The sequence below is a fragment of the Pavona decussata genome, unplaced genomic scaffold, assembly GCF_977016875.1.
Source record: "Pavona decussata unplaced genomic scaffold, jaPavDecu1.1 SCAFFOLD_154, whole genome shotgun sequence".
Taxonomy (NCBI): Eukaryota; Metazoa; Cnidaria; class Anthozoa; order Scleractinia; family Agariciidae; genus Pavona; species Pavona decussata.
Genome location: NW_028145566.1, coordinates 1,060,295 through 1,088,274, shown reverse-complemented (window position 1 = coordinate 1,088,274; position 27,980 = coordinate 1,060,295). Strand labels below are relative to the sequence as shown.

Genomic DNA, 27,980 nt, shown 5'->3' with positions numbered 1-27,980 from the left:
AGGCCAAATAAATATGATGATCACGAAAACGTGTTGCATTTAACATTGCCGCACGAAGGTTTTCCTTCAGCTGTGGCAAGATGTCTGACGAGCGCCATCTCCCCCTGCACCTGTGCTTTGTGTTATTTACAGTTGTGCTGCTAACCCGAGGCAATGAAGGTAACTTGAAAAGTCAATTTGCTTTAATTTCAACATTTTCCTGGTATTTTTCGTAAGTTTGTCTCTTAATTAAAGCTAAAAGAGTAACAAAGATTCGAGGGTGGGGCGGAAGTAGATCGCTGTGGAATTTACCAGATAAAATAGTATTTTCAAAGATAATTTCAGGTCTTTAAACATTTTTTGAAAGCATATATTGCACGTTTTACAATTAATAGTCACCTGCATAGCTTTCTTGACGTCTTGAATTAATTTGAACAGCAATTATTGGTTTGGTGCTCATGGATGGACTATACAATCAACCAAAATATTTTTGTGGATTAATTTACTGACGACAAAAAAGTCTTCAGTCTTAGTCAGTCTTTGTCTATTGTCTCCTTTCATAGCCGCCAGTTTTAAGGCCGGAAAAGACAACGTAACAACATCCAGTCCAGGACTGTTCGCTTGCAAGAAAATATCGTTTTCTCAACCTTTCAATGGTGGAAAGAAAGTGAAAGTGTTTGCCTCATTTGGTTATTCGGTGCAAAGAAGCCCAACTCGTGGTAACGGTGCAGCTATTTGGGTTGAATCAGAAGATCAAAATCAATTCACCACTTGTGTTTCTGAATATGGTGAAGGTTCTAATGGAACAGCGGAGGTGAATTGGATCACTGTCCAATCCGTTCCTTCTGGGGCTCAAATAGGAACTGCTGACTTGGATCCTTGGACTACTGGGACACAATGCAAAAGGATCGACTTCCCACAGGTTAGCATAATTGGTATTTCTATTAGTATTTGTTTCATAGAATTTCGATTTGCAAAAAAGAAGTAGAAAAACCTCTTCCCGCTGGATTCATCTGTAATCAGAGTTCTAGGTTTAAAATAGGATCTTAAAAGTAACGGCCTTTCGTTTCTGGTATCAACTTAAGCCAGCTTTGGAAAAAGAAACCGTCTGTTAATTTAGACAATTTACTTTCCTTGCGAAAAGTTAGACGGACAGTATTTTTAACCTTATTTGCCAAAATAATTTTGCGATTACAGGACGTCAATTTCAAAGTAAGCAGTCGATACTTTTTTTGTCAAAATTGATTTGTCCTCTCAATTATCGATATTTTGTGTAACTGATGCTTTAGAAATTAAAAAAAAAGCTTACGCTCGTTATAAACTTAATTAACCATTGCAGTTGGTTTATTGAGGTTCACGTAAGAAGTTCTAAATCATAGTTTTTGTTTTTCTCACTTTTCTAAGCCATAAGCACCCAGACAGAGGTCCAAAAGTTCATGAGCTTCTAATCTACTTTTCAGACAATGCTGGCACAAAATCAATGACACGTTAGGATTTTGAGTGAGTGAATGAGTGACTGAGTGAGTGGGTGAGTGAGTGAGTGAGTGAGTGAGTGAGTGAGTGAGTGAGTGAGTGAGTGAGTGAGTGAGTGAGTGAGTGAGTGAGTCAGTGAGTGAGTGAGTTAGCGAGTAAGTGGTTAGGTGGGTGCATGAGTGAGTGAGGGGGTGAGTGGGTGCGTGGGTGGTTTATTCGATTAGTGAGTAAGTGAGTGAATAATGCGCGCGTTCCTGCGTGAGTGAGTGAGTTAGCGAGTAAGTGGCTAGGTGGGTGCATGAGTGAGTGAGGGGGTGAGTGGGTGCGTTGGTGGTTTATTCGATTAGTGAGTAAGTGAGTGAATAATGCGCGCGTTTCTGCGTGTGTGCGCGAGTCAGTTGGTGAGTGGGTGGGTGGGTAGGTGGGAGGTGAGTGGGTAAAAGTGTGAGTGTGTGATTAAGTGAGTCTGTGAGTGAGTGAGTGAGTTGCTGAGTGGGAGGATGTGTGAATGCGTGAGTCAGTGAATGAGTGAGGGAATGAGTGAGTGAGTGAGTGAGTGAGTGAGTGAGTGAGTGAGTGAGTGAGTGAGCGATAGTGATAGTGATAGGGTATCTTTTATGCGCCTTAATCTCTAAAGGGAGATATTGGTCTAGTTACAATAACCACTTCGATGTTAACTACAATAACGAATTAACTAATACAAGGAGATTACAACAAAGAATAATTGATATGAAAAGAGTGAAACAATTCAGTATTTACATGCTGATTCGAGGAACTTTTCTCTCTTCTGGAACATTAAATTAGTATATTTCCCTACTGTTTTAGTAGTATTTTCCTTGTCTAAAGTAAGTGGATAACTAATTTTGTCTTTATTGCTTAAGTTGGCGATAACATGATTATTTTTGAAAATGAGAGAATGGAGTTCATGTCTAATTTTATTATACTCTTGGAAATACAACAAGAAAGCCGTTTGTCCTCAATGAAATTTCTTTTGCATATTAAGCAGGTTCTTTCTTCTACCGAGATTAATGCCCCTTTTTTTTCTTATTTCCCAGTTTGTATACTCAATGAATGAACCACTAGTCGCAATTTCGAATTCGTAATACTTATTCTGTGTGCTGGGTTTCTGATGGTCTTGAGAGAGTCTTCTAGTTGGTTTTCATTTTTAAGTGTTTGTGAGTAGCTTTTTCTCTAGAGTTTTCAGAACTGTTACTGCGGATCTTCGGCTAATTTTGAAAATAGCTTTTTTCTTAGTTCCTTTATAAGGGAGAAACGAGCATTGTTGATATGTTGTCGATTTACTATATTGCTTGTGGAGGGCATTCGTATCAACTATCACTATTTAATTCATCAAAACATCTTGCGTAACAAAAAGCTTCATTAAAGAGATGATTGTTTGTTTTATGTAGTAGGCTTTGCCAGTAACTAAAAATTAAAGCCTTTATATCTAAAGTTAAGAGGCTCCGTCCAAGTTCTACCCTACCGGCTATGTTTTATGTTTTATTTGTACCATGGTGTATTTATGGTTTCTTTGCAGAACTTAATATGGACTTGTTCAACAGTGCTTTTGTCAAAATAAGCCTTATATGATAACAATTCAGTGAGTTTCCCCAATTTTGCATTCATATAATAGTAATCAAAAAGAGCATCAAAAAGTTTATTCTTAATTGTAATTGTGGTCGTATCGGAATCAGAGAACGACCGTTTTATTATTGTTGTTACTAGTCCTCCCAAAAGCCTTTCCTTATTGTTGTATCTTTGATATCATAGCTCAGTCTGCCTTCTCGCTTAGCAGTAAAAGTCATTCTTTCTTTTTGTGATCTAGGCCCGCCTAGATTAGCTTTACTACCTGCGGCGCCAGAAATTGTACATGTAAATTTATGCAAACACCAAATAAACTTGAAAGTTGAAGTTGAAGAAAGAACTTTGTAAGCTTTTTTACTGATGCAAATACGTGAGGTATAACGACCAGATCACGTCATTTCTATCCCTAAATATGTTTGTCTGTCTGTTAAAGATATGTTATGGTTCCATTGTCCTCATTTTGGTATAAAATTATTATATTTAATTATATTTTTGAATTTAAGATGTCTTTTTTCTTCTGAAATATTAAATATGTGATTTTTGAAGTGGTTTTATTTGCTAGGGTAAGTAAATACCGTATCTTATCCTCATCATTTAGGTTTTTCCAAAAAACATCCGTGTTGAAAAGAGAGCATGCAGCTCATTTCTAATGTTATTGAGTGAGTGAGTGAGTGCGTGAGTTAAAGAGCGAGTGAGTGAACTTTTGGACTTATATATTAAATGGTGATAACAAGTACTGTTAGATTATTTTTTAGCGTTTTATGACTCCACCAACTGTTCTAGTAACCCCTTCTCACAAGTTGGCCAAAAGACCCCAGGATGCCATGGCGCTGTGGATTCAACATCCCAGTGTGGACAGTTTCACTCTTTGTGCCCGTGAAACCAAGCTTTTTGATGGGCTACACCAAAACATAAAAATTGTGAGTAATTACTTTTTATTATTATCGTTTTTTAAGGTATTGCCTTTGTCTTCTGTAGCGTAATTCTTTATCTTATAAAGAAATAAACTCGCCCTTTTCAAGGGTGAGTTGGACGGGAATAGAAAGTGTCCGGACTTAACTTTGCAATAAGCACACTTCGTGACTTTTCGTTAAATTAATCTAAGAACACTTTGGTTTTAAAACCTTTATTGCGAAATGATTCTCTTAGAAATAAATCGAAGAACGATTTTGACAACGATGTGGCTTCTTCCTCTAAAATGTCTTTGTGTTTTGATTATGAAACATTGCGTTTATGGAACTTTTCTCCTTTTACATTTTGTAAGTTTTATCATGGGCAATAGGAAACAGGGTTTCGACTAAATAAAGATTACATTTTATCTCAAATAAAGTTGAATTACTCATAGTGAAGCAGTCTTTTGCCTTTTCTGATCGTTGCTCTCCATTTATGTCAAGTAGAATAGCTCTAAAAAAAACCTGCGTTTAATTCAAAAATATCCTGCTAACGTTCGTTAAGTCTTGGTAACCGCGCGTCGTACTTCAACCCCAGGCGCGGGCGCTAAGCGCGCGGGCGTTAACCCTTATGAGTTAACACTCACGCGCTTAGCGCCCGCGCCTTAGATTTGATTAGGACGCTCGGTTACCAAGACTTAACGAATGCTTGCGATGTAGTTCTGAATCATAATTGCGCGTTGTTAGGGCTATTCTAAAAGAAATAAATGAGGAGAAAAGACCAGTAAAGACAAAAGAATACTTTATTGTGGGTAATTCAACTTTATTTGAGATAAAATGTAATCTTTATTAAGTCGAAACCCATGTTTCGTATAGCCCATGGTTTTATTTATTGTTAGGTCAATTCTTAGATGTATTGATAATGTGTTGGAAAACCTGAAAAATCCAAATGAGACAGTGAATCCAGAAAGACGGCACTTAAGATTAATGGCTTAAATCCCAGGCCATTTCAGTCCATTGTCCCATTTTAAAAACATAAATTAAGAGACAGTTTTGGAATTAATGCATTGACCCAGATAAAAAAGGCGTGGCTAAGAGGAGAAATGTAAAAGGGGTATAGTAAAGTACAAACAACAGCAGAGTTGAAAAGAAACACCAATGTAGCATGTCCAAACTTGTATAGTAGCCTGTATGACATTCTTGTCAAATACCCAAAAGATCTTAAAAACTAAAATAAGAGGGTTATACTCGATTAAAGAAAAGGTTGACTCGAGCATTCATTTATTTTGCTTTCTTGCAGAACTGGTTGGCATATACTAACCTCAATCTGGACAATTTTACCTTGACGAACAGTCTGTTGTTTGCAAACATTACCTCACCATCTCACAGAGACAACTATGCTTTCTGTCAGGTAAGGAAAGTAAATAAGCAAAATTACTAACTTTCACCATCATCCTATACGTTTAAGAATATTTATTTATTTATTTATTTATTCATTTATTTATTTATTGTTTATTTATTTGTTTTCTCTTATAGAAAATCAACTTTACAGACCCATTCTTTCTTCCTCCTGTGGTAGTGGTGACGCCTAAAGGTAGTTATAACAATTCGCGTCTGTCTGCTGGATCTGGATGTGACGCAATTGTCAGCTGGGTTGAGGTACTTTCTTTAACTTTGCTATGTTAAGTAAGCACAGTTTTACATTATCTCCTGAGAATAAAAACAAGTTCATTTATCTAATTTCTAATTGCTTCAAATTTTATCACAACACTGGATGTTGTTGTTGTTTTATGCTAGATGTTGTGACACTATGAGAAGAGATCCACCCTTACTAGACACTTAACTTACTGAAGTAGTATAGGGTTTGGGTTTGAAGGTTGTTCGAAAAATATAGCTCATCCACAAATTTTCGGCTTCTCCTGCCTAGAACGGGAGATGGAATTTTTCCTTATTGTAAAACTAATTTTCGAACCAGGTCTTCCTTGGATCTCTTAGCAAGCAGGTTTTGGTCGGCAGGCTTGAAAATCAATCAAAATGGTCTCAAAAAGCAAAGAACTCAACTAATATATAAAAATGTGAACTTTAATGTGGAAAAAAAAGATGCAACTCTAGCATTGACGTAGTCTGCCAAGACCGAAGTCTTTTAGCTCCATCTCGATCAGCCACATAACTAAGAGAGTTGGAAGACATATAGTACCAAGTGCCATATAGTACCTTTGAAGTCCGCAATGGACAGTGATAAACGTGCAAAGTCAGCGCGGGTGGGATACCTGCCTCATTAGCCTACAAATCCTTATGTTATGATTGCTACGGAGAAATCAAATACCAAGGATATTTAAATTTTGTTAAATGCCAGTTAATTGTATGGGAAAAGTCCCAAAATGTGGTGGTTTCTGAATAGCTCAAAAAAAGCTCATCACAATTTATATCACTGCTATCTTTAACCCCAAAAATGAAACAATTCTGTTCAATTTTAGCACACATCCACAATGGAAACAGAAATTTGCGTGAAACACTATAACAATGATGTCAACAATAAAGACGCCATCCAAGTTGATTACGTGGTTATTGGAGGTACGTAAAATCAGTTGTTACTAAAGACCAAGCAACATTTTATGTATATTGTCCGTACCGACAATTGATTCTCTGGATTCTTCTTTACCTAAAAATAAGGACTAAGTCTTTCGACAAAATCTCATTGACGTTTTCTTTTTTTTCAAACGATACAAATATCTATTCACGAATGATTGACTACCAGTTGTCCGACCCACGCCCGTGTATCCAAATAGGTTAGTTGTCTTCTGGAGAAAGTGGTGGGAAAGTACTTTGTGATTGACAGCGGATAGCCTGGCTTCTAGGTCAGATCATGATACCCTGGGAATGTCATATATTGAAATATTTTTTCCCAATCCCTCTTGTCTACCATTCCAGGTACATTCATAGCAGATATGACGCTAATACTAATACGCTTGCACACGTCTCCATGTTGACTCAGAGGGGATTGAGAAGAATGTATTTTTCCTTTGAGCGTTTCCGGTTTTGATAACTGCCATAATACCAAGCCAGATATATTCATCCTCCCTGAACTCAATTTCAAGTCTACAAGCTCTCCTATTGCCTTCAACCGGATGTTTTACGTACTCGAAGACTAACATTCCTTCCTTTGCACATATTTCTAGACTTGGATCCATGTTTAGACGTCACGTGCGATTACCACTGTCTTTGCAAGGCTTTTGGGCCTTCCGATGCGCGGTGTGTCAGTGTTGAGAACTGTCCCTCATTTCAAGAACCAATCTGCTCCTCAAATGGTACGACTTATGACAACAAGTGCCTGTTTGAACAGGAGGTGTGTTTGCTGCAACTGAATTTTACAGTACAACATCCTGGCAAATGTGAAGGTATGATTAGTTGATTAGTTACATATAGATTGAATTCTAAATACGTTTCTGAAGACTTCCGGCATGAACATTATACAAACCAAGAATAGGCAATTGTAACAATGTCTGCAGCATTATACTCTTTTAAGAGATGCAGATCGGGGCACTAATATTACGAAAACGTGTTTCATGATTGAGAGGAAAGATATTATACTTCAACAGATTCACAGCTCTGGATTTCCTCTAAAGGCTGTCTTGAATTAAGTCCAAATTAAATTAATGGCTAAAATATTCAAACTACCACAAACTTAAGAATTCATTTGTAAACGCAAACTAGTAAGCAAAAGAACAGCATGATCCATGATCTACATATGAAAGCAATGAGGTTTGTATCAAAACAAGGTCACCGCTGCACACAACTGTAAAATGGCCTATTCTCTATAAATTCAGAAACTAAATTTAACGATTTGGCTGGATCGGAATTAAGACGCAAAGAAGGGCGTCATGGCGAAAAAAACAAACAAAAAAAATAGAAAACATACAAACAAACAAAATAGAAAACAGGCGTAAAGGCCGGATCTGAAGAGTTCATTGTGGACATGCGTACAAAGCACGCGTTTGGCAAAACATTATAAATCTTAGTAAATTACTTTTTCTTTTAATTTAAAGTAAAAAATAATGAAGCATTTCAAAGTTCCACTTGTGTTTACATGGCAACTCGCAATTACACCCTTTTATGTCTCACATTTCATTTTTTGTTATTTCCAGTCATTTGGTCTTATATATATTTTTGTACTATAACAACATTTTGTTTTTAGTCACTTATGTTGATTTACGTTTTGCATCATCATATCAGGATTTCCATTTCAACGCGGTCGTCGTCACATGCCACACATTCCATCACTGGGGTACTCCCATTGTGAAGTAATCCGTTTCCAACCTTACATTTTCTATCCTGACAAACCCATTGATGTGCAGATTACTGTCAATCACATTGACACCAGTGACAAGTCCTTTGTCCATGATGCCACAGTTTCTTGGGTTGAACACGTAAATTACCATCAATTCACTGCCTGTGTGATGGCAGCCGGTTTCAACGAACGCAAATCTAGTGCTAACGTGACCGTTGACTGGATGGGTTATCAGGGAGCTCCAGTTGGTGGTGTCAGTGGAGAGGTGCGCTTATCACAGTGGTGGACTGGGACAACTTGTGAGACTGTGAATTTTCCCTCGGTAAGTGAATGGTTTGTTTCGTTTCTTTTAGTTTTTGTTTTCCTTGCCAAAGTAAGGGGGTAGGGGTGGGAGGTCGCTGTTTTCAAGTTTTTTCCTCGGTAGAGAAGTGCGCATTTAACCATATCTAGACTTGCCTTTTCTTTGTTTTCAGGGGCGGAGGGAGGGTCTGAGCGGATTCCTCGCCCGCCTTATTAAAGTTACGACAGCGACACTTGGAAGATAGATAGTTCGCCCAAAGATGTTTCCTTTTAGGTCCACAACGTTAATTGATCGTGTTAATTTTTTCATGATTTCCGGTGGCAACCATCTTGGATGGGCTAATGTGGATTTCTGAATAATTGGAATTTACTACTATACCATGAAGCCTACCATATCAAGCTTTCAGCACCATCTTTTAGCAATGGTTTAAAAGCTAGCAGAGAACTATGCCTATTCTCCTGACATTAACGTCTTGTTTTGTATTTTCATTTGCATGTTTTAAATTGCTAATTTACCATCTTTCAGTATTTAAATCATAGCCACTTGTTGTTACCTTAGTCTGCAGGTGATATAGTATCAAATCGAAATCTAGCAATTATGTCCACCAACGTTTCCTTGCATTTGTTGTCCGTATCATTGACACAATGCTTTTACTCGGAATTACATTCATTTTTTTATATTCATACGATGCACTTAAATCTATAGACGTCTTTTGCGCTAAGGTAGCATCGGTATAACTAAGCCGCATAATTATTATTCTACCTTTTTTTTATTTCCTCTAATCTACAGGGTAAGTTTTCAAAGAAACCTTCAGTTTTTGTTTCCGCGGCACACCACCATGCTGGACTGAAAAGGGATGCTGCCAGTGTTTGGTTGGAGGACCTCTCCCAATCTTCCCTGAAAATATGTCTGAGGGAACTGCAAAATTACGCAGGCTCTCATGAAGATATTTACGTGGTAAGCACATACAAATTTTGTTGCTTTGCCCTGCTTTTATGTTTTGATATAACCCAATTCATATGTGCCACATACGGCATCCTTACCGACTGCACAGAGGGTAAGGAGAAAATTGGTTAAATTAAAAAAAATTAAATTTTAATACTTATATAGCGCCCTTTAACATCTAAATGATCAAAGGCGCTTTACAATCCAAGAAAGCTAATTACAAATCAAATCAAATCAAATCAAATCTTGGTTTTTGAGGAGAGGGGAAAACCGGAGTACCCGGAGAAAAACCTCTCGGAGCAGAGTAGAGAACCAACAAACTCAGCCCACTTATGACGCCGAGTCCGGGAATCGAACCCGGGCCACATAGGTGGAAGGCGAGTGCTCAAACACTGCGCCAACCCTTTCAACGCCAACCCTGTCCTTTCAGTCAAAGGTCTTTTTTATTGAGTTTTCATAAGATTACCTGGAAAACCCCTTTCAAGAATACAATATTAACACTTTAATAAGCTGAAACGAGTCGAAAAAATGTACAAAAACTGAATTATCAGTTAATTACTTTATGTGGACTTTTCAAAATTTTCCATGCATCATTTTAAGGTAGCTGGTACCAGGTTCCTCGCGCGGGGAGCAGGTCTGACTATCGTGCGTCACGCGCGAAAGACACGCGAGAAAGAGAGACTAAAAATCAAAACAAATATGGCCGCGCGCGGCTTTTTTCTTGCTAGGTAACTTTTGTCCTGTTTTCAACGAATTTCGCGTATATCCGAGACTGTATCTACTAGTACGACCTTAGTTAATTCCTTATGTTCAAGACAAATTGTTTCTGGTGTTCAATGTTAAGTTTGAAAGGCAGAACTGTGATCGATCGTGACGGAGCTTCAAGGACTCGCAAAATGTTTATAAAATGGAGAACCGACATACTACCACAAATTATCTCGCTTGATCGTCTTGGCGACATTCTATAGTTTGTATTTTTTGTGCTCAACGGCCACTCTTACGACGACCTTCAGAAACTTTACACAACATTTGTAACTGACACTGCTCGCCATCCTGCCGAGTCACGCGGACGAAGAGAATGTTGGCTGCCATCGTTGTACACTTCGACGAAAACAACCGCGAAAAATAAGGACAAATGCCCGAGAAAATGTCAAATATAGAAGCTCTGCATTGCACAATTTAGAAGTCTTGTAATCTCAATATTCTGAAACACCCACTGACACGTGTTCTGCAAGCAGCTTGGTCCATTTCAAACTTTCGCTTGATGCCTGAATTGGCAAAAAAAAAAGGCTAATCTAGCCAGACGTTGTGAGGAAATCCTTCAAGGTGAGTCCAGGAGGCTGTAACGGCCACTAAGTAATCTTCTAAGCAGTAAAAAACTGAAAACGGCAGATCAACTGACTCCGAAATTCTCCAAAGAGTAGCTGGCCGCACGAGCACACGCAACAGTCAGTGGTAGTCAGAACTGATCATGAGCAACTGTTGATCTTATAGAATCCAGATTTCGAAAGCGCGAAGACGCGCGTGAGAATTACTAAACTCACGAAGGCTTTTACATAAAAACAAGTCCGGTGTCCCCCTCTTTTTATTGTTTCAATATGATATTATTATTGAGAGGAAACATCAGAAAAAAAAATAAAAAATTCAACGGAAGGAAATTTTCACGGCGTAAAATTGTCTTTTTTTCCAATTTACAAAAAATCCGTTCCGTAGAATTTTTTTAAAATCATTGTGTATTTTCCTTTTCAAATGCCAAAAGTTATATTACTAAAAAAAATTAGGGGTCACAAATCTAATTTTTTTAGTTATTAGTTCCACAAGCTAAACAGTAGGTCTGAACAATCCTTTGAAAACCTTGCCATGGGAACCGCCAGTGCCGAATTAACCCTTTATTTTGGTCAACTATAAATCAAATAATTCAACCCTATAATTTAAAGTGTTACAATGGCCTTGGTTTATCTTTTGTCCTATTCTATCAAAGTCATAAACTGTCAAAAAGCTGAAAAGTGGTACCAGCCACCTTAAGTAGAAAATATTACATCTACGTGATGTGGCGTAAACATATTAAGGTTTCTTGAATTCTCCCATTTGTACAAACACCATTTTGAAAACCTAATCAGCTATGGTCTACTTCTCTTAAGTCTAACATTAGGTCAGCCTTCACTTTAACTGCCATTGTATATGGTAATGTCACGCGCCCAGTGACATGATAGTGTTACCTACATTTCATAAGATTTTATCTCACTTATTTTCTCTAGAGCTGGTTGGCTTTTTCCTCTTTTCACAAGCCTCTCTTCTCGGAACACAGTTCAGTTTATTTGCAAACTCTCAGCCTCCTCCTGCTGATTTCAATAATGCCTTCTGCAAGGTCAGTGCAATTCTTTTTTAGTTTAAACTGCAATGTTTTGCTGGAGAGAAAAGGGTATGTTTTCTTTTTGGACGTATATATCCTTGAAATCAGCAGGATCGCCAATTTCAAAGCGAATTATATTAATTAGTTTGAGAGTTAATGTAATCCTGTTCTAACCACTACGACTTTTTCGTAGGACATACACTTCACTAAAGCATATCAAAATGCTCCGAGCGTTTTCGTCTCATCAAACCATTCCTCAAGTGGTGGAAATCAAGATCCTATGCACAATTCCATAACAGCTTGGGTGGAGGTAGGTCAGCCATTTCAATCGATACTAGATATGTTCACCTCACCTGTTTGAGATATCATTAGCTGTTAGAAATCCATTTGAAAATGGAGAGAATTTACCATGGAGGTCTATGATTCATGAACACATTTTACAATGCAACATGAGTTTTATAGGCTTTGATGATAATCAGCATTTCAAGCTTTTGCAGCGGTCTATGTTGCCGCTTCCGGATAACAATGGACAATCAAGTAGAAGGGCCATTACTATAAAATTTAAGTATCATTTTTTTAACAGCGTAAGAATGCTCACGTGGCATGGTGGATAAAGATTCAATGATACACTTTTTGAAATACAGAAGTAACTCTGTGCTGAAAAACAGTATAGGAATCTGTGAGTCAACTATCTAAATAATATACCATTCAAAGAGCTCGGGTATAACTCTCTAAAACCAAACATCATGTCACGGCATGATGTTATTTATGTTGATACACCGACCAATTGTAGTCTAGGCACATATTTGTTAATCCGATGGTGGTCTGTCATGTGACATAACAGCCAATCATGTAGGAGAGCCTAATTTGTCCGCTAGTATAAAGGACTGGTCGTATTGGCAAGAATTCCCTCTTGCTTTCACCATCACAGCGAGTATATTGCCTGGCGAAAACAATTTTTCATTGGCATTGGGAACAATTCACTTTTATTTGAGTTTCAATTAAAACCACCACAGTATTTAAGTGGCCAAGAAATGCCAAATCTGGACTTGTTCATTTGTTGTACATCATATCATCTTCAGCAAACTAGTGCGTCCCCGCACAGAGTACCCGAATTCCGTTCAGTACATTGTATCAGCATAAATAACGTTATTTGTTTTTTTCGTTTGTTTAAACTGCATCCGTAGCACCAATTATATCTTAGATAATTACGAACGATCATAAATCTCCAAGTTTTAGTCGCACAAATTACGCAGGTACGAGGTTGTGATAGAAAAGGCGAAGTCTAGGGAACAAACAAGAAAAGCATACAACATTTCATATGAGTTTGTCTTATTTTACAGTATATCAACACCACAGGAGCTCGAGTATGTGTAAAGGAATTGTATGTGTCAAAGTATGACCCGCTCTCCATATCATACACTATCCTGTCAGGTAAGAGTGCAAAAACTTTTTTGTGTTTTGTTTTACGTACAATTAATCAATTATTTCACGAAAGAAGACAAAAATTGTTCAATGAATAAATCAATGGAATGAGCAATGTACAAATATACAGATTAATAAAGAAGTAAAACCTAAACATTGGATTTACAACCAAATTGGGCTAACCAATGTAAAAAGGTATATTTAATTACTCTTGTTTCAGGACAGTATGGAGTGGCGGAGGGGGGAGGTGGGGGTTCTGTTAGGGTGTCCTCTGATTTTTTCAAGGCTACCCGTAGATGTTTCTTTATTAGAACTATTGTGGTTTAATTTGGTAACTATTTGTTTCCATCATCACGATATATATTGTAATAAAGGGCGAGACAACAACTTTTAACCAACAATGCGATCTGTGGTTTTAATGACTGCCGGAAACCTATCAAGAAGCAGCAAAGTATTTAAGTAGATGACATTCTGCACGTTGGAAAAGCAGGATTTCTAATTTGCAGAGGTTTTCTTTATAATATTATATAAGGTTGAGTTTTGAGCACCATTCAAGATGACGCACATTTTTTGCCACCACTTCGGATGCCGTTATAGTCCCTGCATTTGCCATTCCCGGACGCATATCCTAGCAGTGCCATAACTCATAATACAACCATTCCCTTGGAGAGTACGTCATAAGCTATATACATTAACCGAGTAGGACGAGTTTGTTTGTTTGTGTAAAACTTTAAAATCATCTTATTTCAAATTATAAATGGCTAGCTAAGATATCTAATAAGTAACACGACTGAATGGTAGGTAGCAGAAAAATTTCTTAAGGAGAAACTACCACTGAATATATTTTTTTTTTGTCTTCTGTTAAACAGACATATGCCGACCAGGCTGGAGTTACTTTGGTGGTTACTGCTACTTCACAAGCCGTGCATGCGCCTCATGGCTGACCGCAGAATCAAACTGTTCAACAATGCACTCTGATCTAGTGACCGTTCACAATCAAGAGGAAAATGTCTACATCCAGCATCGCAATAATGGCGAACGAAGTTGGATCGGTTTGAATGACAGAAGTGTTGAAGGATCGTTTGTTTGGACCAACAAAGAAGTGAGCAGCTTTAGGTTCTGGGCACCGAGACAGCCAAACAACTGGAGGAATGAAGACTGTGTGCATACTTTGGGTGCAAAACATGATTATACTTGGAATGATGTGTCATGCGATAATTGCAACAACTTTACTTGTTTTACAGGTACAGGGAGAACGACTTTATTAGGCATTTCTTCTAAGTAGCATCGTGGAGAGATATTTGATAGCGCTCTTTAAAGCTTTAGATAGTTAAAATCAAAACATCCACCTGGGAACTAATTATTGCCTCAGATGAGCATTTCTCAGAGTGTTAACGCTTCGCGTTAAGGGAGTTAACGTTTAGAAGGAGAAATCAGCCATTTATCTGCCAATAATTGACGTTGTGGATCATATCAGCTGTCATTTAAACTTTAAACGTTGTTGAGTATACAGCGTAGCTCCGCCACTCACTTCATATGAACACCATACAACCCACAGTACCTTTATTCTCTCTGACAAAGAGTTCACAGTTGACGTCAGTATTAAATTACTTTATCAACTCTGTTCACAAAACCGACCATTTTTCTACGCTTCCGACAGACCACAATTTCATTATAAACCAACTCCTTTATTCAGTAAACGCTAGCCTACCATTCCAAATATTTCCCCGTGAATTGCTAAAGCAAAAAGGCCATAAAGTTTTGTTTCGTTTGCAATACGTAAAATGAAACTTATAAACCCTGAAAGTAGGCTCTAGCAGATTCTATCTCCCCTCCCCCCTGTCCCCATGTCTGCATGGAGTATAACGTTGTTGTCTTTTTGTTGTATTCTTCCAGACCTAGACGAATGTACTACAAACTCCTTTGATTGTGACCCCAATGCTGCTTGTCAAAACATAGAGGGCTCGTACACGTGTGGTTGTAAATCCGGTTATACAGGAAATGGCAAGATTTGCAATGGTAATAAATTGATGATGATAAAACAGAAAAAAATGTAAAATTAAATTTTCGTTCGCATCCACATGTTTTCATCGAGAAGATAAGAGCTCCGAAGATAAAATAACGAGGACAAGACTGAAAATAATGATAACCGAGTTATGATGGAGAGCAAGAGGATGATGATATCAACAAAAAGATGTGCAGTGAAAGCACATTATTGTAATATTGTAGTCGTACACGTAGACTAACGTTATTCCAGATCATATTGGCTGCAAGTAACCGGGACCACTAGATATTCTGAGTTTTCTTTTACATGTCACCAATCCAATTGAGTGGGTGTATTAATTTGTTGCCTAACGGCCAAAGCAAGAACAAAAAGGGGCGATAAAACAAAACAAAAAAATGAGGCTTTTAGAGACTTTCCATATGCATATGACAGTTTTCATATGCAATGTTTGCTCTCATCACACTTTCGCAGATATAGATGAACGTGTCACCAACTCTAAACAGCTGCGGTGTTAATGCTTTGTGCCGTAATACGGACGGATCGTACACATGTGTATGTAAATCTGGATATTCAGGCGATGGAAAGATTTGTACTGGTAAGCTACTTTAATTTGCGCCTTACTCATTTTGGATTTTTAATTTTATTCTACAATTGAACCTGCGTTCATGGGTGTAAAACTAGTGTGACGAATATGTACTTAAATTAAAGCAAATCAAAGTACCCTTGCTGCATAGCACACGAGAAATTGAAGACAAGATGGATTGTATATCAGGTTTGCATGCCTACTCCGTTTATTTATTTATCTATTTATTTATTTATTTATTTATTTATTTATTTGTCAGGTGCTTCGTGTAAATTGTACAAAGAGAAGGATAAAATAAGCTGCATAAAATTGTGTATAATGACAAATGTTTTCCTGGCCAAGTAATTTTGAAGTTAACCGGGTGCTCCAACGTTACGCGAACTTTTCATACAACAAATAGGAGTTTTCTTGCCCAAAAAACAACACCAACAGAAACAGGGACACTACGAAAGCAACAATAGTGACAAGAATTACAAAATATGCGAGAGTGCCGAAACAAGCAGAGGGATTTAAGAACCATTTAACGAGAGTGCAGCTTACAAAAAATTTAACAGGAATTAATCACAGTCATTGAGTCTTTCATTCAATACATTTTCGTAGATATAGACGAGTGTTCCACCAACACTCACAACTGTACTGATGTCAACGCTGTGTGCAACAACACTGACGGATATTACACGTGTGCATGTAATTCTGGATATTCGGGCGACGGCAAAACATGTAGTGGTAAGCTACCTCAACTGTGTACTATACTAACGAATACTAACGAGGTAGTATTGTTTACATTTTCATAACCAAAACTTTGTTAATCTCTCGCTAAACGAAAACATAAAGACAAAAGGGCCTTTAAGCCAGCTCGTAAACACTAAACTTGGTGCAGAGCCTTGCTGCCGGTTATAAACTGGTCTGGGAGCAAATTTCAGAAACATAAAATTGAATTATTTATTAATTACTTTATTTATTGCTTAGCTACATATACTGTTACTCACGTGTTTAGTCAAAAGTAAGATGACTAACCTATAACAACGTTAACGGGTTAAGCAAGAGGCACTGATTATACGTCAGTAATGAGCCTGTTGATACACTAAATCATTGTCATTCACAGATATTGATGAGTGTTCCAGCGGCATCCACGACTGTCACAATTTTTTTTCGTGTACGAACACTCTGGGATCTTACAGCTGCTCATGTAATCATCCCTATGTAGGAAGCGGGAAAAACTGCACACATCCTGTGCCAGGTGAGTTAAAATTAATTGATATCTTTAATTTTTTAAAGACATGACAAAAGGAAAAGTCAGCAAACAAACACACACACACTTAAACGTGGAGAGGAGGCGGCCCTTTACTCGTTTTTGTCATGTATTGGGATCCTCCTGTATAGGCAGAGAAACTTTGTTTTAGTATATGCTTAAGTAGTTAATAGCGTTGTTGGCGCGCTCTGGTTGGCTACTGAAACATGGAATAGCACCTCTAAGCAACTCGCGAAGCTCGCATTCCTGTTTGTTACCGTAACAAACGATTTTTTTTTAAATAAACGGATAAGCTGTCCCCGCTTACACGAAGAAGCCGTCAAAATTCAGTTGGGCAACTTTCACAGTTAAAGCTTTATCTTTTCAACCCCAAATTAATCGATGAAAACGGTGAAAGAAAAAAAATGTTGGTTACAAATGCAAATTAATCTTACGAAAAATGTAACCGTTGGCAGGAATAAACGATTTTAAAAAAATCACCATTTTCGTACTGTTTTAGCCTAGTATATAGTAAAGCAGCTATTCACTCCAGTGACAGTGGACAGTGGTAAAAGTTCTCCTTTAGTATATACAACACAAGTGAAAAGTGTCATTCGTAAGCGCTGATTAGCTAGCTCGGAGGTGATTAGCCAAGTATTATTCACCTCCGAGCAGCCGAAGAGAAACAAGATGGCTTCCCGTTTCCCCTTTCGGCACTTAAAAGGAAATTATTTTGAGGCAGCTGTTACAATATATACAAAAATGGTAACAGAGTTTAGTTTGACGGCATTTTATGGTAAGTTATTTAACCTTTCCAACCTCAAATTCTAAGGCAAAAAATGAAAATACAATACCTTGTTTACGAAAACCGCCGAGAACTATAATTACATTGCAAACAATGAAACAACTTATGTTTTGCATCATGGTTTCAACTGAACAACGAGACGAATTTCACACAACAGTTGAATAAATAACACCTTAGCAGCGAAACAAGTGCTTTTAAGAGTTTCATTTGTTTGCAAGAAAGTGAGACGGAACTTTCTACAATAAGAAATCGCTTACCCCCGGGCTTACCGCGCGGCGCGCGAGATTTTAAAATTTCCATCCAATTGTCGGTATACCGTCAAAAAGGAAGGAACTTTTTTGTCCGCTGGTTATTCAGCTTGTGTGGCATATACTAAAACAATTATTATAATAATTTCATTGGGCATTGCGGCGTATTTTGCGGGCTAAAATGAAGAATTCAGCGGGCTAAAATAAATTTTAGCCCGCTGCTCTGAGCCAATAAGAAAGAAGAAAATAACGTAGCCAGCCAATCAGAACTGGAAGCCATTCAACTGTTCGCGCCGTTTTCTTGCTTGTTTGACTGGAAGCGCTGCCATATGCAAAGAAATTGTTTTGAACTACAAAATCAATGGAAAACCTAACGAAGAAGCAAATTCTCAGTCGTCTGAGCTAGATAAAGAGGAATTTAATACAGAAACTCGTGGGCGATGGTGGAAATTATGCCTGTAGTAGCTCCACGGCCGGAGGTGAGGTGAATGCAATTTGTCTTCTTTGAGCGAAACCCGCTCAGTTTAAGCAATTGCACAATTAGTTTTAACAGTCGTAGGTGACTATTTCTTCGCTGTTTACAAAATTCTGTTATTTTCCTTTTGAAAACTTAGAAGCGAAGATTCTTTTAACAAATTTTGCGGTGTTCTGCCAAAGTTTTCAGTTTTTGTGACAACGAGAGCTTTTGTACAATAAAATAAACGCCGACGCGGTTCCGGCAGTGTTCACAGAAGATATCGCGATCGCTTACTGACTGTACTGTCTTTGATTCCTTTGGTGAATGCCCTCTAAAACTATTATAATAGTAATAGAGTTGATGTTCTTGGGCGTAAATATGTTTTTTGCCCTTCTCAGAACTCATTTTAGCCCTCGCCTACGGCTCGGGCTAAAATGAGCCTGAGTCGGGCCAAAAACATATTTACGCCCGCGAACATCAACTCTATTGTTATATTCACCTTAGTGTTGGTTAAAGTGATGGATATTTACCTCGCCGCTACGCGTACGCGGCTTAGTAAATATCCATCACTATTCACCTCCACTTTGGTGAATAATTGTTAATTATAGCCACCTACCCTTCGGTGAAAAAAATGCGGTTCAGTAAAGCACGAAGACGCTCTGGGACTGTGTTATAAACGCAAATAGCACATGATAATTCTAAGCTTTCGTTTATATGAACAGTTCATAAAGAAAGGATGATACAGGTTAAAATAATGATCGTAATGACGATAAAGAAAAAAAAAACGGTTAAGAGAAAACCTTAATTGCCAGTGTTTTTTTTTTTTTTTTTTTTAAGTTTGTCCATATATATTTTAACGGGAAGAAGCAAATTATGGTTAGACTTAATGGCTAGGACTATTTCTCAAAGAAATTCGTCGTTCAGGTAGCAAAATGCTTTGAAGAATTAAAGAAGTGCAGGCAATGTACCAAACATTTAAAATATGCCCAAAGCATTGGCTCAACCCTTAAATCTCAATCATAAGTGCCCACACAGGTTGAGTCTACTATATATATTGCGTAAGCCTTTAAGAGCGGCTGCCTGTAAGAATCGAGAACTGCATTTCAGCGACCACTTGGTCGAATTTCTGATATTTCGTCTGAAGATACCCTTGGATTAACTATTTTCGAAAATCATATTTTAAAGTTCCAAGGTATTTTATTTTTTGAGAAAATTGCAAGAGTTTGAAATGCGGCCTAGGTGCGGTCACGGGCCGATGAAAACCGCGAAAATTTAGGTCAAAGGACGAAGCCCCGTTCACGGTGTAAAATAACCCAATGAACTTGAAACTTTACACAAACCTAGACCTACAATCTCACAAGAAAATTAATACAATAAACATTCCAAACTCGCTGGCTGCTTTCTAAAGCATGCAGATTTGTATACGCTACTCAAAATAGCCTTGAAAGTAATGCCTATTTTCATTAAAATAAAAGTGTTTCTGGTATGTAATTTTGTCTTAATTAAATCTCATATCTCGAAAGACGAGGAAAAGAACTTTTGCATACCATTTCGATGTCGCAGGAAAAAGTACTGCAAATCAAACTTTACAGCTCCTTTATATATCTTCTTAAATGAAGCAGTCGATCAGTAAAAGGAGAAAAACGTGTGACTTTGTTCCTTCCGTGTTGTTTTGAGTGTTCGTTTTTAGCAGCGACGGCTTAAATCAATAAGCCAGTGTGACAAAACAACTATAACTCGATATTCACTTCTTTGCTGTCGGTAACGCGCATGTGATCCTGGCAGGCACTTACGCGTTCAGGGCGCTTTTAGAGAAGTACTGCTTGTGGGCCAAGCTACGACTACCCTGGTGATGATGACCCTTATCAAGCTTAAGGACTGTACAAGAGATCTGAGAGCACACCTTTCCAGCTTTGGTTTTTTCTGCCAAAAAAAAAAATCGACGTTCAAGTATTAGTGTCAGTTTTTTGTTTTTTTGACTTACAGTAATGCAGATCCTGGAACGTCGATTTTTTGCGAAAAAAAAAAAATCTATCCATAACCACCATCCCCACAATTAAAAACATAAAATTTGTAACTTTGCGGGTATCAAAGTAGTGAATTCCCCACCGACCAACCCGACCTCCCCCACCCCCATCCCCCCTGGCGATAAGCGTCAATTGTGGTTATTGTTTACTTTCCTAAACCGGTTTTCTCGTTGTTCCTGCCAGTTTCTTTCAATTTCCGAGAAGATAGGAATCTTGCCAGCCTTGGTCTGTCTGGTGAAGGCCACAGAAACTAGCTTATTACTAGCGCAAGCGGGTAAGGGCCGTAACTACCTTATTACTAGCACAAGTGGGTGAGGGCGGTAACTACCTTATAACTAGCACGATGGGGTGAGGGCCGTAACTATCCTATTACTAGCACAAGCGGGTGAGGGCCGTAACTACCTTATTACTAGCACGAGCGGGTGAGGGTGGTATTTCGCCTATTAATTTTTCAATTTCAGATTTCATGTTATTATTTTTTTCACGGAATTGAAAGAAACTGGCCGGAGCAGCGAGAAAACGGTCTAGGAAAGTAAACAATAACCACAATATTATTGACGCTTATAGCTAGGGGGAAGGGGGGAGGTCGAGTTGGTGGGGAATTAACTACTATGCTCTCAAATATAAAGATTTCATATTTTTTATTGTCAGGATGGTGGTTATTGATGTTTTTTTGTTTGGCGAAAATAAATCGACGTTCCAGGGTCTGTATAACTGTAAGTTAAAACAAAGCAAACAAAGCTGGCAAAACAGGCTCGCTGAAATGCAGTTCTCGATTCTTACAGGCAGCCGCTCTTAAAAGGAAACGGACACCACACTATTTAGAGGCGGATGGGAAAGATAAATGCTCTTGCTATCGAAAGATAAGACTTGCCAAACCAGTCATTTTTAGAAATATAACACCCGTCAGTGGTATAACAGCGATATCAAGATCACATTACGATGTCGGTGCATAGATGTCAGCCACAGCAAAATCTGACGAATATTAGTTACCCATCTCCGTCACATTCTATAGTTCTTTAGAACAAGGGGCTGTTTGGTTTCACTTCCTTGTATACATCATACCTGTGGAGTGCTTCGAGCAATGTCAAAATATCTTGATACACCAACTGTTGCCCCCCCCCCCCCCCCCCCCCCACACACACACACACACACCGTTTTCATTTGAATCTCTAGGGATTGGTTTCATACACTGCATGCAGTATACTTCTTAGGTTTCTATAACAATAGAGTTGATGTTCGCGGGCGTAAATATGTTTTTGGCCCGACTCAGGCTCATTTTAGCCCGAGCCGCAGGCGAGGGCTAAAATGAGTTCTGAGAAGGGCCAAAAACATATTTACGCCCAAGAACATCAACTCTATTACTATTATAATAATTTCAGAGGGCATTCATAAAAGCACAAAAGGAATAAAAGACAGTACAGTAAGCGATCGCGATATCTTCTGTGAACGCTGCCGGAATCGCCTTGGCGTTTATTTTATTGTACAAAAGCTTTCGTTGTCACATAAACTTAAAACTTTGGCAGAACACCGCAAATTTTGTCAAAAGAATCTTTTCTTTTAAGTTTTTAAAAGGAAAATAACAGAATTTTGTAAACAGCGAAGAAATAGTCTGCTTAACTGAGCTGGTTTCGCTCAAAGGAGAAAAGTTACATTCACCTCGCCTCCGGCCGTGGAGCTACTACAGGCATTATTTCCACCATCGCCCACGAGTTTCTGTATTTAAGTCCTCTTCATCTAGTTAGACGACTGAGAATTTGCATCTTGGTTAGGTTTACCATCGATTTTGTAGCTCAAAACAATCTCTTTGCAGATGGCAGCGCTTCCAGTCAGACAAACAGGAAAACAGCGCGAACAGTTGAATGGCTTCCAGTTCTGAATGGCTGGCTACGTTATTTTCTTCTTTCTTATTGGCTCAGAGCAGCGGGCTAAAATATATTTTAGCCCGCTGAATTTTTCATTTTAGCCCGCAAAATACGCCGCAATGCCCGATAAATTATTATAATATACAGTGTATGCCTATTATAGAAGTTGGTGCAACTATAATCGGATTAGGCCATACATTAACTATTTTTTATTTGGTAGGTTATAACTCGATGCCCCTCGGTTCTAAGTTGGCATTTTTTTAGAAAACAGCCAAGTTCGGCAATCTCCTCTGTGTTTTCGCCGTCTGAATTCCCTTCTTGGACTCTTTCATACTTCCAATTTCCGCCACTTTTGGAGTTGGGTTCTAATTTTAAATGCAAAGAAAAAATCAATGTCAACGAGTATCCTTCTGAAGGAACGAAAATGTGTTGATTGAAGATTGAAGCTGTAGGGACGTCAGTTTCTCCCGCAAGCCCAGCCCGTTGTTTTCCCTCCCTCCTATTTGGCTGGAATTTAGCGAAACAAAAAGATTGTTTCTAATTACCTAAATGTGCAGTGACTACAAAAACTTTCCTGTGTTCCATTTACATTATTTCCTGCAAAAACGGGTGAGAGCCCTTTTCTAACAAAATTCAAGTATTTACATCAATTTGCTAATTGTATTTTGTATAAATCCTCTAATTTTCAACAAAGGTCTATATAATTGACACTCATGGATGTTATTCTGCGAAAAGAACCTGAAGTATAGAGGTAGTACCCCAGAAGTGTTAGTTGTTGTTGTTGATTTTTGTCACTAAAAATTTAAGAACGGTTTGCTGTAAGGACCGACTAAGCGTATACAAAATAGAAAAAACCGATTTCCCCAAACTTTGCCAGAATAAAGGGCTTAGTGAAATACTTCTAAAAATATAAGTTTCGTTTTGTTTAGAGCTTTATTTATTTTGGGGGAATTTTTTTTTAATTTTACCCATGGAGGCGGGCTAAAATCACGCCGAAGTAGGCACTTTTGTAGAAGCTCCCTTTTATACAAGGAGCCTTTTCTAGAAAAGATTAACCCAACAGAAGGAACAGTTTTATTTTCTTAGATGACTAGCGGCGTTAAAGTTAAATAAAACGTAAACATGAATTTTTGACCAATTTTTTAAGTTGCGCCTTTTTACCGGTGATTATAACAACCTAATTTTGGCTAAATTCAAGGACAAAAAAAGCATTTTGGTACATCGCTTTGCCCCACGAAACTACACTCCGGGAAAACATAATCATTTCAACTAAACATTGATCGAATAAAAAATTGGGGTAAATTAAACAGCGAGTTCTCAGAGCGTTTTCAAAACATGTCACTTCAGCAATTAAGAGCGACCTTTGACTTTTTATATCGAGGGGAAATATAAACGAGAGCTCATAAACCTTGACTTTCCTTCGCCGAAAGACGCTTATTTTTACTCTGCTGGCACATTTTGAGTAAAGGAAAACTACACATTTGAATTTGAAGTTATGTACCAGCTATGAAAGATAATTTGAAAAGCAAAATTAGCAATTCAATTCGACTTTGCGTAGGCGGTTCCGATTTGTTTACCATGAAATTGCGATTTTAAAGTCTGTTTACAACACAAATACGGCATCCACTACAAGGTAAACCTCATTCTACTGAATGATTAATAAATCCTTCTTACCTTAGAGATCTTTTCTTGACTAAAAAAAGACATAGCCTGCATTCATTGCAAAATTATTAAGCCGCCCGATCGCTAAACGATTAACCAAATAAACCCACAGGAATCCCACTGTATGAAATTGTACAATACCGGGACCGCACAGCTCTTTTTATTTATTTAACAGTGATTCGTTTTGCACTGTACTGTCCATTAATAATGAACTACCTTTATATGACAAACGTTGCGACTTGTCTGATCTCCGTGACATTTAGGAAACTGCGATAAAAATGGGAATGATATAGGCTAATTCCACATTGTGGCTGTACCCATTTTTTCTTTCTTGTGATCTTACCACTTGCTGTAAATCCAACGAAGTCTCAAGTGAAAAAAGATACAGAAATAGAAATAAATTCCCTGCATCACAAACAAGTAATAATTATAATGAAACAATAAACTTCAAGCAAAACTATAGATAGGGATACGGCGACTGTCTCGGGTGAGTAGTAATATGAGGTGCTACAACTATCACATCCCTTTATAAGATCTCTTAACAGGAAAAGGGACTCTGCTTTGCGCCTTGGGTGGAATCCGTCCGTAGACGCCCCAAAAAAGCCGTTAGCATGCATAGATGATATTCTCTTCTCCCCTGACACTGACGTCCCATGCCATGCCCATCCAATGGGAGCGGCACAGATCCTCTTATTTGAACGCCATCTGATACCAAATGTGTCCCGATGTTTCGGTCAAATAGTGAGCTCAAGGTGACTTCCGCTTTTCTCAAAAATGCCTTTGAAGGTAAAACAGTCAATTACTACAGGTACTTTACCTTGCTTTTTACCTTGGAAATTTTAACATATAAAAAATAGAATGCATTAATGTGTTATTCACCACCGCCCACATTTGTCGTCCTCCGCCCTCGACCTGAATGAATTAATAAATTCAATTTCTCTTGCCACATACATTCGGTTCCTTGAAGGCCGGCAAATCTAATAAGTCACGTTCTCTTCTTGTGAAACAAACAAGGCTATCATGCTCGTCCGTACATCTTTTGTGGTTTTAGGCAAAAAATCCTTCTTCGCGGACTTAAGAGCGACTCTCTATAGGGACCGAGTGAGATTGAAAAAATGTGGCAAAAGGTTGGAAAATGGACCCCTTGATATTTCGTCCAGAGATAACCTATGGCATGCTAAGAATCGTGATATAAGTTTTAGGTTCTAGAGTTTTTACATTTTTGAGAAAATTACGAAAAACCGTGACAACCGGTGAAGCCGAAAAATCACAGGAATGAGGTCAAATTTCATGATCAGATAATCGAACTCGCGTGAAGGCGCATAGCAAATTATGGTTTTTTATTAGTTTATAATGTTAATCAGGAGGTATTGCTTAGCTGCTTTGATGATAGTTTAGACTTACAATTGTAATTCCGAATTTCTGGGAAGCAAGCGAAGAGAACCGAAATTTGTAGACTTTGAAAATCAAAAATTCCATACCATTTTCAAACATCTCAAAACATACTCGGTATTATGTAGAATTCTTTCAAAATTCAATTCTAGCAAGTAAAAGAGCTGTTTGTGAACGTGATATAATTTTTTTCTTGGCAAAAGTTATTTGTGAGGCGAGCGGCCCCATGCAAGTTGACCCAATTTGACCTTTCGAAGAGATCTTGTTTAACCAGGAAATGTAAACAATTCTACTATCCTTAGCTCGCTTTCTGAGCAAACCATTGTAAAACCCTGCCATTTCCCATTAAAACTACCCAGTTAACCTGAGATAATACTTCGGTTACAGCTTACCTTCCAAATGGGTGTTTGAAGGCAAATAATTTTGATGTTCTTCGCTAATTTTCCCGTTGCTTAGCCACCGGCCTTTTCATCACTACGGCATTTTCTAAGCGTCACCTTTCTCTGGGTTGTGTAATATTTTTGCAGGACCTGGATTCATGTCTTGCATATAAGGCATCCTCTGGTTATCTACTGAGTTTTGTATTGAATATTTCTAATGAAAAGAGGCAAGAAAGTGAAGGAACTAATTGAACTGAAAAACAGAGGCAGATCGATGTCACGCAATCTTTACATCCAAGTGATCACGTGCCGCAAATACATCCGCGTGGATATTTTTGTCTTGCTCTTGCTCATTTCTTCATTTTCTTCCTTACTAGCATACAATGTTTTCCTTTTGATTTTCGTAACTTTTTTATTTGTAAGCACAAGCCTATTTCGAAGGAGAGTTCTTTGTATGCAATACTTTGAGTCGGTGTATATACACGCAACACATTTACTTTTCCCATTTATTTCTAGTGACTGTGCAACAAACTAGAAATCCTATCTAGTTTTAGCTCCAAAAGTCAAATGCCTGGGAGGATCAATTGCTAATGATTTCCTAAAGCAGAAGAAAGGGAATAGTAACATATATCTGAAAAAGGGCTAGTTACTGGCCGCAAAGCGAGTTTTTGTAATTTGTATTAATTGTACTTACCAATTTGCCTCATTTATTAATATTTGGATTACATTGCTTCGCCACTAGTTTGAATTTTGAAAACGGCGGACCAACAGAGATTTCCTTGTTTCAATAAAATGTAAGTTAAACAGCAGAGCAAATTTTTTCTTATCATATCCACCGGCTGTCATCGTTATTGTACACAGCGCAAAACTGCGTGTGTAGGTGGAGATTCCACTCGGCAAGTTCAAAGTCTTCGATGTCTTTTTAACTTACAATGATATTATCTGTTGAAAGTAGATGTCCTATGCCAAATTCAATTGAAAGTTAAAGTAGCGTAAGTTCCTTTCTCTAAACCCTGGTTTTCGTAGCCGCGCAAGCATAAGAAAACTTGTTTCTCCATGAAAACAGCCTCGACGCAAGCATAAGCTCAAGCGCAAACACAAACACAAGGATCATTCATTTTCTTGTGCTTGTGCTTGCGTCGCCTTTCTTTTTCACTTGACATAAATCTGTTATGCTTGTGCTTATGCTTGCGCCCATAATTACGTAGCTTAAGTGAGATATGCGTAAGAGTTGCCCCACGTATAAACAAACCCACGGATATACTGGAACCTAAGGAGCTGATAGACCGGACGTTGGTTAGTTTGAATTGTAAGGATATTATCCCCTCACTCACCCGCTCTTCCTAGTTCTCTACAATTCCTGTTCTGACTTCTTACACCACCATAGCAACTTTCAGTTTGTAGGCTTTCAAGTGTATGTGCGTGCGCATCTGCGTGTATGGTAGTCACGCTCCAGTATTCCCTTGCAGCGTAATGTGTTACAAGCTGGAATAGTATTGCTGAAATTATTTTAAATTATGATTATAATAATTAGTACTATTTTAATGCTTAAAGACGTTATTCACTGGTAATAATGATCTGGGATAAGACAGCGAATTGAAACTAGTTTTAGCCTGATTTGTGATGATTATCACTGTTACTTTTATTACTGTTTCTCTTCAGAATGCCAAAACTATCACAGTCTGAATAATGTCGACAGAAAGATAACTTACACCACTTATCACGGTTATTGTGACAGTGGAATGACTCATGGATGGTATCGGTTTGAGGGAGCTGCAGGAAAACGAATGGCTTCTTCATGCCCACCCACTTCGAGGTGTGGCACTCACGCAACAGGATGGTTAACAGGAGGGCACCCTAGTGTTGCTGATGGTCAAGTGAACAGAAGGGTATGTTTTCATTGGTCTAGTAGATGCTGCCAGTGGTCAACTACCATCCAAGTGAGGAACTGCGGTTCTTTCTACGTGTATTACCTTGGTGGTTCACTCCCTGCCTGTGATCTCCGCTTCTGTGGTATTGCCTAGAGAAGAACTGAGTCTGTTGCGTGTCAACAAACCCTACAGTTTACGTTATTTTTATATGGATGA

General features: G+C 38.2%; 1 long non-coding RNA gene and 1 pseudogene across 2 annotated transcripts in view; one reads left to right on the top strand and one right to left on the bottom strand.

The window, feature by feature from the left end:
- Nucleotides 1–27,980, bottom strand: part of LOC146466087 (uncharacterized) — a 277,353-nt gene that overhangs the window by 241,585 nt on the left and 7,788 nt on the right. The window lies entirely within an intron of this gene.
- On the top strand, nucleotides 29–27,980 carry LOC146466089 (uncharacterized; annotated as a pseudogene). The gene is made up of 18 exons (XR_014868148.1): nucleotides 29–159; nucleotides 543–901; nucleotides 3,792–3,956; nucleotides 5,227–5,337; nucleotides 5,463–5,585; nucleotides 6,404–6,500; nucleotides 7,106–7,324; nucleotides 8,160–8,536; nucleotides 9,305–9,472; nucleotides 11,719–11,828; nucleotides 12,007–12,123; nucleotides 13,157–13,247; nucleotides 14,108–14,482; nucleotides 15,135–15,257; nucleotides 15,715–15,838; nucleotides 16,427–16,552; nucleotides 16,932–17,066; nucleotides 27,556–27,980. The product of XR_014868148.1 is annotated as an uncharacterized LOC146466089 (transcript).